A 14,929-nucleotide genomic window follows, 5' to 3' on the forward strand; every position below is an offset into this window, starting at 1 on the left:
ACTTGCTCTTATGTCATTTCAAAAGCATTTGCTCTTTGTTTACTCGATGCTATATTTCGTCTTTTGTCGAGGATGCCAGTACACACCCCTCTCCACTTTCATTGAAAAGTGTCATCAGTTTTAGTTTCATGCAAGTGAGGAATTAGTGTTTAGAATGACATGTGGGTGAGTAAATCTTGACAGAAATCATTTTTGGGTGAATTATTTTATTATTAGGACCACTAACCGTTTAAATGTTGTCAGGAGTTGCCTTAAAATGCAAAATATAATTCACATCTCAGTGTTGCCAGCCACTATTTTATTCTCGTCCTGTTTATTTATTTAACTTACTATATTTTGCAGCGGTTTCTTTGCTTTTACATCACATCGCAGAGGCCTGATTTTGGAGCTTAGGGTTATTTTAGTATATTTAACCGCATGGCATCCTATTTATTTATTTAAATTGCTTTGATATATCATTATATATGTCTGGGACCAATTTTTTTTTTATATATATAGATATAAAGAGCAATAAATCTGAAAAAAGGTGAATAAAAAGTACCCGTCGGTTCAGACTGTCAGCTCATGATTGTAATGTAACTTCAACTTATTTCCACCGTACAATTGAATCCTGAACAGTGTTTTCAGGTTCATGACAGAAGTATGTGGTGCTTTGACTGAAACGCCTGTATTTCTGTCCTGCTGATGAATTATAAGGGCCATGTAGCATCAAGAGGCGTTTTGAATTTTTTTTTTAAACCATCTCCTTATTTGAAGCAGAAAACAGGTGTTTTTTTAAGTTTTAATTTATTTTACTTTTTTTAAAGAAAGCACTTTTATTATGTAATTTTTTTTGTCTTTGTTACCTGTGGATTTTCACCTGTACTGAAAATGTTGTTTGTTTGTACTAATCCCACAAATGTATATTTGCATGTTCATAATCTGGTTTTACTCACCACTTTTTCTATTTTATATATATATATACAGTTTGCCAATTCTTAAGTTGTTAGTATGATATTTTTATTGTTTATAAATACATTGGATACTCTTGCAAAAATGCCTTAGTATTTCTTCCCCCCATAAAACACCCAAGTTTAGTTTGTAAAAGATTACACCAGACGACACAAAATGCTAAAAAAAGGCATCTAAAATGAATAAAGTCATTATGAAATGAGATTCAGCATGAGTTTGTGTAATATAAATCGTAAAAGATGTGGAGAAATGTAGCCTTGCATCACTTGCTCAAGAATGGATGCTCTGCAGTGAATGGGTGCCGTCACAATGACAGTCAAAACAGCTGATTAATACATCACAATAATCCACAGCACTCCAGTCCATCAGTTAATGTCTTGTGAAGCCAAAAGCGGTGTGTTTGTATATTTATTTTGGACTTTTATGGCTTGTAAACAGCTTGATCCATGCAGATTTCTCTCCTGATTCAGACCAGATGGCTTTACTTCACTGGAGGAAGTGTTATTATGGATTATGGACTCTTATTTATGTGGGAGAAAGTTGCAAACGTCCTAATGATAGATTTGCTTCTTACAAACATGCAGATTTTATCTTCTCCAGATGTTAACTGATGGACTGGAGTGCTGTTAATTACCTGAGGATTATTGTGATGTTTTTATCAGCTGTTTGGACTCTCATTCTGACGGCACCCATTCACTGCAGAGCATCCATTGCTGAGACATTGATGCAATGCTACATTTCTCCAAATCTGAAGAACATACAAACTCATTTACATCATGGATGGCCAGAGGGTGAGTACATTTGCAGCAAATCTTAATTTTGGGGTGAACTGTTCCTTTAACAATCTATCTCAAACCTTCAGTCTGAAGGCTATAAGTAACCTATATAACTCTCTATTATAGATCATTGGTCTTTATTGGGTGACTTCTGATATGCCCTCTTTATGCTTGTGATATCTAAAGGTTTAATTTTTTTCCAGTTTTGGCTTTGTTTTCCTATTGTTCTGATACTTGCTGAAGGTAATGACTGAAAAGTAGTTTGACCAATAGCGTGCAGGCGTTGTACGTAATCGACCAATCGTGGCGTGCAAGAAGGCGGGATCTACAGAGAACGGTAGAACAATGCAAACACACGCATGTATAATGTGTGAGACTAAAGAGAAAGAGGAAAGATAAGGTGAAAAATTGTCATTTTGTTCAAGTTGTGGGCTGGGCTACATGTATGTCTGACCAACCAACTCAACATTATATTATCATTATTTGTGTGTATATAAAATAAAAATTAATTTACTTTTTTTTGCATTTCAATTTTAGTTCAAGTTTAAGCGATGTTCTGTGCTATTATTATTATTATTATTTAAAGAATATGTTTTCAGCCTCATTGGGCATTCTAACACAGTTCTTACATGTGCACCTCAAATAAAGAAAATAATAATAATGATGAATGCAATAAAACTGCCATCACATTCAATAAAATGCCGTAAACTGCATCAGTATCATCCTCGGACTCTGACTCAATTTGATGAGGTAATAGCAATGGCATTTTTGAAACCTTATGGCATCTTTGTTTAAATTTTACCCCTTGAAGAAAAAAAATCAATTATTGTAATGGACGTTTGGTTTCCAGCATGCATTGTACAGAAAGACCAATCACAACAGACTTGCCCAGCTGACCAATCAGAGCAAAGCAAGATTATGGAAGAGAGGATTGGGTTAGTTAGTTCACCCAAAAATAAAAATTATTAATAACTCACCCTCATGTTGTTCCAAACCCGTAAGACCTCCGTTTATCTTCAGAACACAGTTTAAGATATTTTAGATTTAGTCCGAGAGCTCTCAGTCCCTCCATTGAAGCTGTGTGTACGGTATACTGTCCATGTCCAGAAAGATAAGAAAAACATCATCAAAGTAGTCCATGTGACATCAGAGGGTCAGTTAGAATTTTTTGCGATGTAAATAAATGACAGGCTTCGTTTGTTATTCATCTCCTTCACACTGCACTTTGATGTCAGGTATATTATGCATTTTTAATTGACATTGATATTTTTACATTTATTTCCAGAGAGATATTATTGAGTTTACAGGCTAAAGTGGTCTTGCTGTTGTAAACACTGTTGCTATTGTAGAAAAAAAATGGCGTCACATTTAAAATATAATTAGTTTCTGAATTGTTTTTATTTTTATAATGATAATTCAGAGAATGAGAAAATCTGAATAAGCCTTACCAGTGTTGTGATAATTATTTTTTAGGCAATCTATGTGTGGTAAAAAATAAATAAGTACTGTAATATAATAAAAGTTTAATCAAATAACATAAAAAAGACCAGACCTTTCCATGCCTGTGAAACTTTTCTCCCTCAAACAGCACGGTAGTGTTACTTCTACACTACAGGCTACACACAGCAATATAAACAACATATCTGCATGTTCTCACATCACATCGTTCTTGTAAAATAATAATAAGTAAAACATCAAATTCACTTCGCTGAGAATGAAACACCACTTACCAGCTGCCACGGTGTTGAAAATATCGCGTGCGGCGTGAGGAGTCGTCCCGGTCGGAGGTCATCGTCAGGTGAAAGGTCACCATGTTGATCATTTTATTTACGGCTAAATTATTATTAATAAATTGAACTAATATTATGATTGGGCGTGGGCAGGCATTCACAAAAGGGTATGTTATTTAAAAAAAAAATTCGAGGAAATTTTGCTTTGACAAAAGGGCACTTAAGGGGCAAAGGAGCAGATGCTCAAGTGAACCGGTTCTTTCGGACAACTGGATCAAATAAACTAGTTGGGAAAAAAATGGTTCACCGGTTCTTTTGCGCTTAATAATGTAACATAATTAGCGATTACTACCCTTCATTCAAGCCTTCGGTTTACCCGCGCTTATAACATTAGCACTGAAGCAGTTCAGAATCAATCACCAAAAGAATCAGTTCGGTTCAGACGAGCTGTGAGTCAGTCTGCTTCACGCTGAATCACGCATGCGCAGTATCATCAGCTCCTCGATTCTCGAATCAGACGCGTGTTCTGCGTAGTTTGAAGAGAAACATTTTTTAATCTTTATCCCAGATATATATATGTCAAATGGGGGGTCAGAGCTTTTTTTTTGCAGGGTCTTGAGACCCCCCAAGGGAAAAACATTGAAAATGACCATTTAATTTGAAGAGAAGTGTTCAAGGACTTAATGAGTGTTCAGAAGGTCTACAGCCGTCAGTGTGTGTGTGTGAGATGAGACGAGGACAGGGCCGAGGGATGAACGAGAGCAGAAATGGTTTCCTCTCATTCTTATTTCCATCATTCTGTCGGTGGAAATCACACTTAATTATGAGCACAGTACCGATGGGAGCAGTGTGCCACACACACACACACACACACACACGTCATTTAGGGCTAGATGAGATCTGGATGAGATGTGACAGGCCGCCTGCTAATGGCACAAATCCTGAGCTGCCATTGTTTCACCAACGGCTTCTTTACTTTACCACTTATCTTCACGTCTGTGTGTGTGTGTGTGTTACATAAATACACAAACGTTTTTGTTCTTGAAAGAAGTCTTCTGCTCTCCAAGGCTGCATTTATTTGATTAAAAATACAGTAAAACTTGGAAATGTTATTACAAGTTATATGTTTTAAAAGATGATTTATTTATTCCTGTGATTAAAGCTGTATTTTCAGCATCATTTCTCCAGTCTTCAGTGTCACATGATCTTCAGGAATCATGAAAATATGATGATTTACTGCTCAGGAAACATTTACGATTATTATCCATGTTGAAAACAGCTGTGTTGCTTCATATTTTTGTGGAAACCGAAATAGAATACTTTTGAACAGTAAAGTACATGTTATTATAATGGAACCTGGCATAAAATTGCTCAATATAGTAACTGTTTAGCTATTATGAGACATAATTCATGAAAAAAATAATATAAAAAAGTTTAAATTAAAAAAAAAAAAAAATTTAATAATTGTTTAAATCAAAGCTTAAAAAACTTGATATTTAATTGAATTCCAAAACTTTTAATAAAATATATATTTAAAAAATATATTATATATTAAAAATTGTTCATTTTCATTAAATAAAATTATAAAATTCATAATTTATTGTATTTATGTCATATCTGCATACAATCCTGTTAGCAGATCGGACCCCTCATATAATTTTTTTTTTTAAATGGTCCAATTGTGTCTCACAGGAAGTGACATCGTTGGAATTAAATGGAGGGAAAACAAGTCAGAACTCTTTGATGTTGTTTCTAACACAAATTTGAAACCTATCACCAATGTTAAGAGTGAGAACAAATGAACATGAACCAAATGAGCTTGCCCCTAGTTTTAATACTGTCAACTCAATTTCAGTAAATGAACAGACTGAAAAACCTATACATCAATAAGGAGGATTCATGACTGCCATTCAGTTATTTTGAGATGAACCAGGATTAAATGCTTGAATAAAATGTTTTCAAAATCACCAACCTTGTATCTAATTCACACTAAATATAATGTCAACGTAATGTGACTTTTTTTTTTTTCATTTGAAGTGTGCACTAAAAAAAATACTAATTCAAATTTACTTAATTTTTCTATTGCAAGTTTTTGCACATATTTAAAGTAAAATTATATTACGGAATTAAGTACAATCTAGTTAATTAAGTTATGTTAAATGAGCAAAGGAAATAAGTAAATTCAATGCGGCCAGTTAGAGTTTGATGAGTAATTTCTACTTAATTTACTCTGCAATAGGCTCAAGTACATTTCATTCAGTCACAGTTTGTAAACTCTACTCAAACAATGCAATACTGAAAAAAAATAATGCTTCAGAAGCATGTGGACAGCTTGCTATCCGTTTAAAGACAATATGTCTGCTATATATATATATATATATATATATATATATATATATATATATATATATATATATATATATATATATATATATATATATATATATATATATATATATATGTGTGTGTTTGAGTGTGTATATATGTATATATATATATATATATATATATATATATATATATATATATATATTTCAAAGATTAATAATAATCCATTTCAAACAGTAATATGCTACATGGTTGCACTATGACCTCATTATGTTTTATGCTTGAGTTTAATTTATTGCCTGGCATCCTATATCTTGGATCTGAATTATAAAATAAATAATAAAATGCCTAAACTTTTGTCAGCATGGTCAAATAATGAATCAAAATGATGTAAACGTTCAAACTTTCAGCATTTAGTTTGTCTGTCATTAAGTCAACGGAAGTTAAGTGAAGTTGAATTGTTAAAGTTGCAAATGAAGTCAAGTGTGTTGCATCGTAGGGTTCAGTATCTCATGCAGTGTGCACGGCTGTATACTGCACATTTAGGCAAATATAGTGAATGTAATATGCATGCATACTGCTTTCTTTTAAATACACTAGCTAGTATGAGGTTTGAAATGGTTCCCTGTTGTGTTGATTGAGTGTTTTGATTCATATCTGGTTGTAAAGTGAAGTAGTTTTGTTTTGATAATTCTTTTCACATCAAGGTATTGAAGAGTTTTATCTCACTACAAAACCCAATCGGCCTTTAGCTCACCTTGGCTTTAGGAACGTCACCTTTGGGTTGAAATATCACTGTCTCTCCTCCATCTGCTCCACACGATGGGGCCGGATCTCACACACACACACACACCAGAAGAGGCGATCGATAGAGCTGATGGATGAGGATGCTGGCCTTTGACAGCCACATGGAGAATAATCTACAGAGGGTTTCGTCGTCACCTTCCCCAGCGGAAAGATTCACACGGCTTTCTCTCTCTCTCTGAAGGTGAGGCTTCAGGTTCCCTAAACAGATTATATGAAGAGATTATACTGTAAATAATAGGGTGCATTATTAGACATTCTTCATATGTATTAAATTCTCTCCCAGGATTATGCTGAAGTCCTTTTTAAGGCAGACAGGTTCACCCAAAGGTCATCATGATCCACTAAAGCGTGTTTATCTGCTGAATAGGAGAAACCAAAATATCCAAATCGCTTCAAGAAAGATTATATTTAAGAAAAATACGTTTGTGGCGCTAACCTGTGCAGAATATACAATGATGATGAGGATTTTGGATAAAATAGATAGATAGATAGATAGATAGATAGATAGATAGATAGATAGATAGATAGATAGATAGATAGATAGATAGATAGAGAGATAGAGATTTTCACATATTTGTAATTTTTTTTATATTTTATTTGAATAATTTTTTATTATTTTATTTGTAGTTTAGTTCTTTTTTATTCATTTATCAAAAGACAATATTACTTTTATTCAGCAAAGATGCATTCTTCTGATCAAAAGTGCCAGTGAAGACAATTATAATGTAATAAATGCTAAACTTTCTATTCATCAAAGAGTTCTGAAGTTCTGGAGCACATCAGAATATTAGAACGATTTCTAAATCGTGGAGTAATTATGCTGAAAATTCAGCTGTGCATCAGAGAAATTCACATAGAAAACTTTTTTAAAATGTAAAAATATTTCTAAATTTTACTGTATTTTTGATCAAATAAATGCTTTTTTAATTTTTATTCCTTTTTTTTTTTTGGTCAGCGAGAGAGGAGTATAACTAGTTATGCTGTTTTATTGTATAGATCTCTCAACCCTTCCATGGTTTGCAGCATCACCTGTCCTCAGCCGGACGTCTGGACCCTGTTACTGACCCTATCTTTAAAGCTGATGTGTTGAGGACACGTTGACCTTCAGCTATTTTCCAGCTCACAGGAGCATAACGGCGGTCAGGAGGGAGTGAAATCACAGGCCGTGTGATGGGTTTCAGTTTAAGAGCTTTACAAGACACTGCTGGCCAGATGTTCACACGCGCACCGGGACAAAACAAGGAAATCTCTCCATGCTCACACACACACACACACACACACACACACACACACACACACACACACACGCGCTCTCGGGGATGATAAGTGGGCATGGCAGGCCTGGTCAACACCAGAGGGATCAAGTTGACTCTTGGCTCTCGTGAATCGTTGAAGCGTTGCAGTGTTAATCTTTTTGCATGATGTGATAATGAGTCTATCGCTCACGGGAAGATGCTTTTAAACGCAGTGGGTTGTTATAATGAACGCACGCAACATACACAATACAGAGCAACATTTACAGTTGCACAAAATGAAATGTTCAATTTATCTTTCAAATGACTACCTTTATCATATTTATAGGAGGAATAAGTCAACTTTTGCACCAGATTGATATGAAACTTAAAGACCTTTTCTAGGTGAATCTCATTAAAACATGCATAGGTTTTATTTCACCCCTAAAATCAAAAGACAAATAAATTTGCATATATTGTTAATAATTTTGCATAAACTAGTAATAAAGCTCTTTTTTTCTAGAACTATTAAGATTTTTTATGTTTTAGTTGTATTCTGTCTACAAATGAGTACAAGATTAAATGATTAAATCTCTTCCAGATTATATATTTTATTATATTTAATTTTATAAAATAAATAAAAGCAACATACTTTTATTTATTTTTATTTTTTTATCATATTTACATTTATAACACATAAAACTTAATGATAACATGCCCCTATCGCTTCTTAAACCAAAAGAAAAAAATAATATTTTGCATAAATTAATAATAATTAGAGCTTCTTTTATGTTCTGATATAAGCTGATCTTACAAATGATCACATTTATCATAAAATATATATATAAAATATATAAAATAATATTTTCTCTTTTATATTAATTACTTTATACAATAAATAAAACCAGTCTTTTGCACCAGTCTGATTTAAAGGTCAATTTTACCTCAAAATTTAAAAGGAAAAAAAGCAGTTTTATTTTGCATAAATGAATTTAAAAAATTGTGCTTTTTTATTTCTAACTTATATATATATATATATATATATATATATATATATATATATATATATAGGTAGTATATTTATAGATATGAGGTAAATGCATTTAGATGAGTGAATCTGTCCTGACAACAAAATACTGTATAACTAATAGCCTAATTAAAGACTTAACTTAATGACAAAAGGGTTGGAAGAGTCATGATGTGTATAAATCTGTAATTTCTAATAGCTTGGTAGCTTTAATTGTCATAACGCACCCAGATAGCACATGTACATCTGCAATATCTCTGTTAAAGATCTGGAAAGCATCTGCTAATAATCCATAAGATGTCAGTTTATGTACAGTCTCAATCATAAACATCTTAAAGACATCTTCTAAATGCCTATTTGACATCTGATAGAAAATGTGAGCCCAGTCTCATGATAATGCGTAAAATAGTACGCCAAATAAAAACTCAAATTACTGATATGCAAAAATGGACTTTGGCGTACATATGATAGCTTGTGTTTGGCATGCATGTAATATGCATTTTTCGCATGCATATGATACGCATCTCTCCCACAACCTTAAATCTACCCATAGTGTAGCATATATGCATGCCAAAGTCCATTTTTGTGAGTTTTCATGAGATCGGGTTAGAAATCTCATATAGATGCATCGCAGATGAGCAAACATTCTAAAACTATGTCTTACAGACGTAAATGCAGACGTCTCTGTGATGAGTGCTATAAGGGTAGATCTTAATGGTCCTTAAATAGGCCAAATTTTCTTTAGGCAAAATATTTCATCTAGACATATGACCTGAAAATGTCTTTGAGTCTTTCGTGAGATTCCACCCAAGAAAAGTTGTGGGATGGACGTGAGAGACGGCCCACTGTGACCGCATCACAGCCAGACAGATCATAGCCGGAGGAGAGACAGCACTGCTGCTGTGGGACTCCAAGGACAGAGAGAGAGAGAATAAAGGTTGGGAAAACCACAGATGGTGACTCAGTACCTGCAGGGAGGGAATCTAAAACTAAAATGAGCTTTGCCTTTGGTGGAGGAGAGGATACTTGCTGCATTAGAAACCATGGGACACTTAACATAATCTGCTTTTCTGCCATCCGTTGTGTTGAGGAGGACAGTGTGTTCATTTAGATCACAGTTTTCCCTTTAATAATGCTTTCAGTGTACTGTAAAGGCTCAAGTATAGGCTAAGGCTACTTAATTTTCCATGAGCAGTTGAGTGCGCAAGCCTTTCATAAACTAAGTTGACTTTGAGCTTGGAAAGACATGCACTATTGTATAATTTAGCTTTTTTATGAATGACAAATAATTTCGTTCAGTAAGAAAATGTTGCAATTCTAAACTTATTGTATTGTCTTATTGTCTAAGCTTGCAGAAAAAAAAGTTTTGCAAGAGTTTAGGTATGATTTTGGCATTGGTAGGGACATAAAATCAGACAATAAATGTAATTGTTTGATCAAAAATTATTTCTAGGAACAGTTTAGTATTAGCTGGATATTGGCATTTCATAGCATCCCTACTAAATTCTTAGCCCTGATAAGTGTGCGATTAAATCACACAAAAAGGGTGTGATTAATTTAATTAACGATTACTGAAATTGAATCTACTTATTTTGGGTGAAAAATAAAGCTATAGTGTTGTAAGCAAAGGTTGTTGTTTTTTTGCAACCTTTAAATTGCATTGTAATCATGACCAGAAAACTGGACATTTCATCATTTTAGAAACATTTCAAAATAACATCTCCTAAATTGCTGGAATCCACCCAGTCTTGTAATATTAGGAGATTTGTTCTCACATTCTCTAACCGGTTGTCTGTGCTGCGTCTCATAATGACTTAGCCTTAGCTAATTATACATTTTTGTTCAATTAATAACATGCAGCATTAAACAGTGGTACAGTGTAACACACTTGCACGCTCTCTATAGGGACCGACGTAATGCTAATTAGTCTGAAAAGCATAATGACTCTGTACTTCATTATTGAATCAAGCTTCTCATTTAGTTTTCTCTGGTTTCCCATGGGAAATGATTAATACGCCCATCTAGGCCTGTGTAGATCTATTTAAATCATGCCTTTTTATAAACAACAGGCATCAGTCTGCTGTTTGATCATTTATGTTCTGTATTTTCCATCAAATCCTCTAAAAACAAAAGCATACAATATATGTGCATTTTGATTGGTTTAAACCACACTTCCCAGTGATTATATAGAGGCTGCATCTATTAAACCAGTAATCTGCAACCCATGACCATAATCTTGCATGTTAACCCTGATTTAACCTCTTCTCGACTGGAGCAAAGTGCAGCCAACATGAGGTTTTTGTGTCATTTAGTCCCATGCACATCAATAATACAAGCATTCACTCATATGCAGGCTCAAATTTTACACATTTGATGGTAAAGAAAGGATTCTAATATATTAAAATGTTTTAAAGGATTAAGATTTTGACTCCTTTTTTAAGTAGAATTTATGGCTACATTAGTGCAATTACAATGGAAGTACACAACATTAGACAATTGCATCACTTGCTTATGCGAGCTAAAATTGCTTTGTAACTTCTGCTCATGGCATGTAAGCTAATATACTGATAAACCTAGCTTTTACTATGCATGCAGTACTTTTTCTTGTTTTCCAGTATCTAACATTTTTAAATCTAGATACATTTACTTAAGAATTTTTTTTATTAAGTTTTATTTTAAGCTAAAAACAAGAAAAATAATCTGGAGTCAGAAAAATAAACTGAATTTACAAGGATAACAAGATTCCTTTTCTGACAGATATTCTTGTTTTAGCATGAACTACATTTTTGAAACATTTGACAAAACAGGTTTTTATTATGAAAACATTTACCCTCTCATTCTTGATAGTCTTGATTTAAAGAGGACCTATTATGCCCCTTTAAACAAGGTATAATATAAAGCTCAAAATACCCTTACAGATCATTTATCTGACCATTTTGAATATGCCCATTTTGAGTTGTTTTCGTGCATGTAACACTCGACTTTATCAGTGAGGTTACATCAATAAAGAGAAAAACAGTTCAGTCATTTTCTAATGCAAAAAGATGTGTATTATATATATCTCTATATCTCTATATATTATCTCCTAAATAGACCACATAGACAAAGTCCACCGTATGCAATTAAAATAGTCCCATTAGTCTTTGCATAACCAGCTGAATCGCACAGCTCTTACCGCAAACCTGGTCAGTCCCAGACACACATACCCCAGTGCCCGGTGCAGTGTGGTAATACAGGGTCCAAACAGTCACGAAACACTCCTTTAAACACAAGTAAATCCTGCCAGCGAGGCATTAGCTGCAAACGAGGATATCCACCTGGAAACCTAGAGGTCCGACGATTGGAAAACTTCCCGGGAAACACTACCACCACACATTGGTTCCTACCCCCTTATACAAAAATCATCATTCATGAAGACAATCAGCAGACAGAAAGTACCAAACACAGTAGTCCAGCACAGCATTATAGGAAATGGAGTCTAAAGAATATCATGGTATTAGTAATCAAGATATACAACTTAACCATCTTAATTTTTTTCAAAAGAAGGCCTAGGCCTTTAACTCGTGCCGGATTGCAGTTTTTTATCATCATGAAAGCTTATTATTTGCATGCGTCTCAAAGCCATATCAGTTTAAACTTCTGATATACTGTTTTCTGAGCACACAGAAAGTGTCTGTCGCAGTGCACGTGAGAACTAAACTAAGTTCTCCTTCATATCTTATTGCGCTTAAACTGTCAAAAGCACACCAAGTTGAAATAAACACAATCGGTTAAGTCTGGGAACGTTAAAGGAGTTTACAGGAGTGATGATATTAATGTGCGGAGATCGAAGGTCTGCGAAGTGCTCTTCAGCCATACATTATAGTCATGAATTTTTAAATCGTCACTGTTTATTTTGTGCCAACATACTCCTGTAACTACTCATGTAACCTTCTTTAAATAGGGAAAACATGGAAGTGTTTGGTAGCTACTAAATTCATCCGTTAGCATCCTAGAGAATGAATGGTGCTAAGATAAGCGCGAGCATAGTGATGCACAATATTACAAATAACGCAACACATTTATGTAAGTGCACGTTGATTGATAATGCCCAGTGATTTTATCTTTGTATATTTAAAAGCTTGTTCTTGATGCAAAATATAGTGCATTTGCTTCTGAATGGATCACATTAACCGACTCTCTCGTTCTGCATTCTGCTTTTCATCTCCATCTAAAGGCTCTGAAGACAAAAGGATGCGAGTTTGTCACTGAATGACATGAGAGGTAATCTGTGCTTTAGATTAGAAGAAAAACATGTGGCATCTCTTTAACGTTGACAGCGTCCCCAGAGGGCTGTGTGTGTCAGTGTGGAGCTCAGGAGATCCTCCACGCTTCTGCTCATGGCTATAGATGCTGTGTGAATGTAAAGTGTCTGCTCGCTTTTTCACTGACCTGGTTTTGTAGAGATCTGCTGATGCATCTCATGTGACTGTGGGTGGACGTAAGCGCATATCGCTGGTCACAGTTTACGTGCAAAGTGTGAAAGTGCAAAGTGAGCAAAGTGTGAAATATTATAATCTGCCTACTCAGCAGTGTCTGTCAGAAATAACTGACAGAAGGAAACAATATTGCAAATATCGCAGAAAATATAATAATTGTATATGTGCACTAGCAATATTAGATCTTAATTTATCGGATTTTGTCAGGAGAAAAAGGGAAATGAAAAATATTTTGCATATAGAAATTGGGGCCATTTTACACTAGTTCAAGACTATTTAGAGTTTTGCATTGCAGTGAGAAACATTTGATCTTAATTTCATTACAAGCACATGACCGCCATACAGGGTTATTACAGTTAACTAAAACTGAAATAAAATAAAATATAAAATGCTTAAAACTTACTTTATTTCAGCTAGTAGCCAAAGCAATATTTCACATTTTAATTAAGTTTAAAGGGATAGTTTGTTCACCCAAAAATCTAAATTTGCCTTATGAGCTACAGATTACAGTTCAAGTAGTTTTAAATATGTTTTTCACAAATCCATCAGTTCGCTACAGGAGGCAATGTGGAGTACTTTTTATGATGAATGGATGCACTTTATTTTGCCTCAAAAATAAAAGAGTCCCATTCACTGCCATTATAAAGCTTGAAAGAGCCAGAACATTTTTTAATATAACTCCGACTGGATTCAACTGAAAGAAGAAACCCAGATACACCTAGGATGGCTTAAATCATCGGCTAATTTTCATTTTTGGGTGAACTATCCCTTTAAAGGGGTCATATGATACTGTGATATAGAAAATCTGTGAAGTTGCAAACACTAAGGTTTACAAAGATACAAAGAGATATTCTTTATAAAAGTTAAGAGTCAACCTCACTCTCCTAAAAAGCTTAGTTCTAACACTCCCCCACATGTCTATGTCACGATGTGGGAATATTTGCATAACACCGCCCAAATGTTCACGCAAAGAAAGAAGGCTGTTGTTTGTTGATTCCCTGTTCACAAATGCATGGTTTTATGTTTATGCAGCGTGTAAACATGTAAAAAGACAGTAAAAATCATTATAATCAGACCCCACTGGATTCAATAAATGCCTCGTTTGAAATGGGTTTTATTGGTTTTGTCACTTCATGCTGGGAGATGGCATCACAGTATGTGTTCCGGCCAATCACAACACACTGGTTAGCTGGCCAATCAGAGCACACCTTGCTTTTCAGACCAATTAGCGAAATCAATGCGTTTCAGAAAGGTGGGGCACAGAGAAACACTAATGTACATTATGTGGAAATAATGTTTTTTTTTTTTTTTACCTTAAACCGCATAAACATATTGCATTACACCAAATACAGAAAATAATGTTCTTTTTAGCAGCATCATATGACCCCTTTAACTTGATGCAGAACTCAATTACATAAATACTTAAATAAATAAAAATTAGAACTAATTCAATAAAAAAGATATAGACATATTTAAAAAATAATAATAGTTACCAACCCCACAATAAAAGTTCTAAAGCTTAAAATGATAACAGAATATACAAAAATGAAAATTATACTAAAATAACAGTTTTATTTTACTTACAATAAGTTATTAGTGT

General features: G+C 34.1%; 1 protein-coding gene across 1 annotated transcript in view; it reads left to right on the plus strand.

Moving 5' to 3' along the window:
• LOC113112352 (disrupted in schizophrenia 1 protein-like) overlaps positions 1-1,153 on the plus strand; it is a 57,198-nt gene extending 56,045 nt beyond the window's left edge. Inside the window, exon 14 of the mRNA XM_026277820.1 lies at positions 1-1,153. This exon is cut by the window's left edge and continues 244 nt beyond it. The gene's annotated coding sequence lies outside the window, so the exon portion shown is untranslated.
• The last annotated feature ends 13,776 nt before the right edge of the window (positions 1,154-14,929 follow it).

Source organism: Carassius auratus, chromosome 13 (genome assembly GCF_003368295.1).
Source record: "Carassius auratus strain Wakin chromosome 13, ASM336829v1, whole genome shotgun sequence".
Taxonomy (NCBI): domain Eukaryota; kingdom Metazoa; phylum Chordata; class Actinopteri; order Cypriniformes; family Cyprinidae; genus Carassius; species Carassius auratus.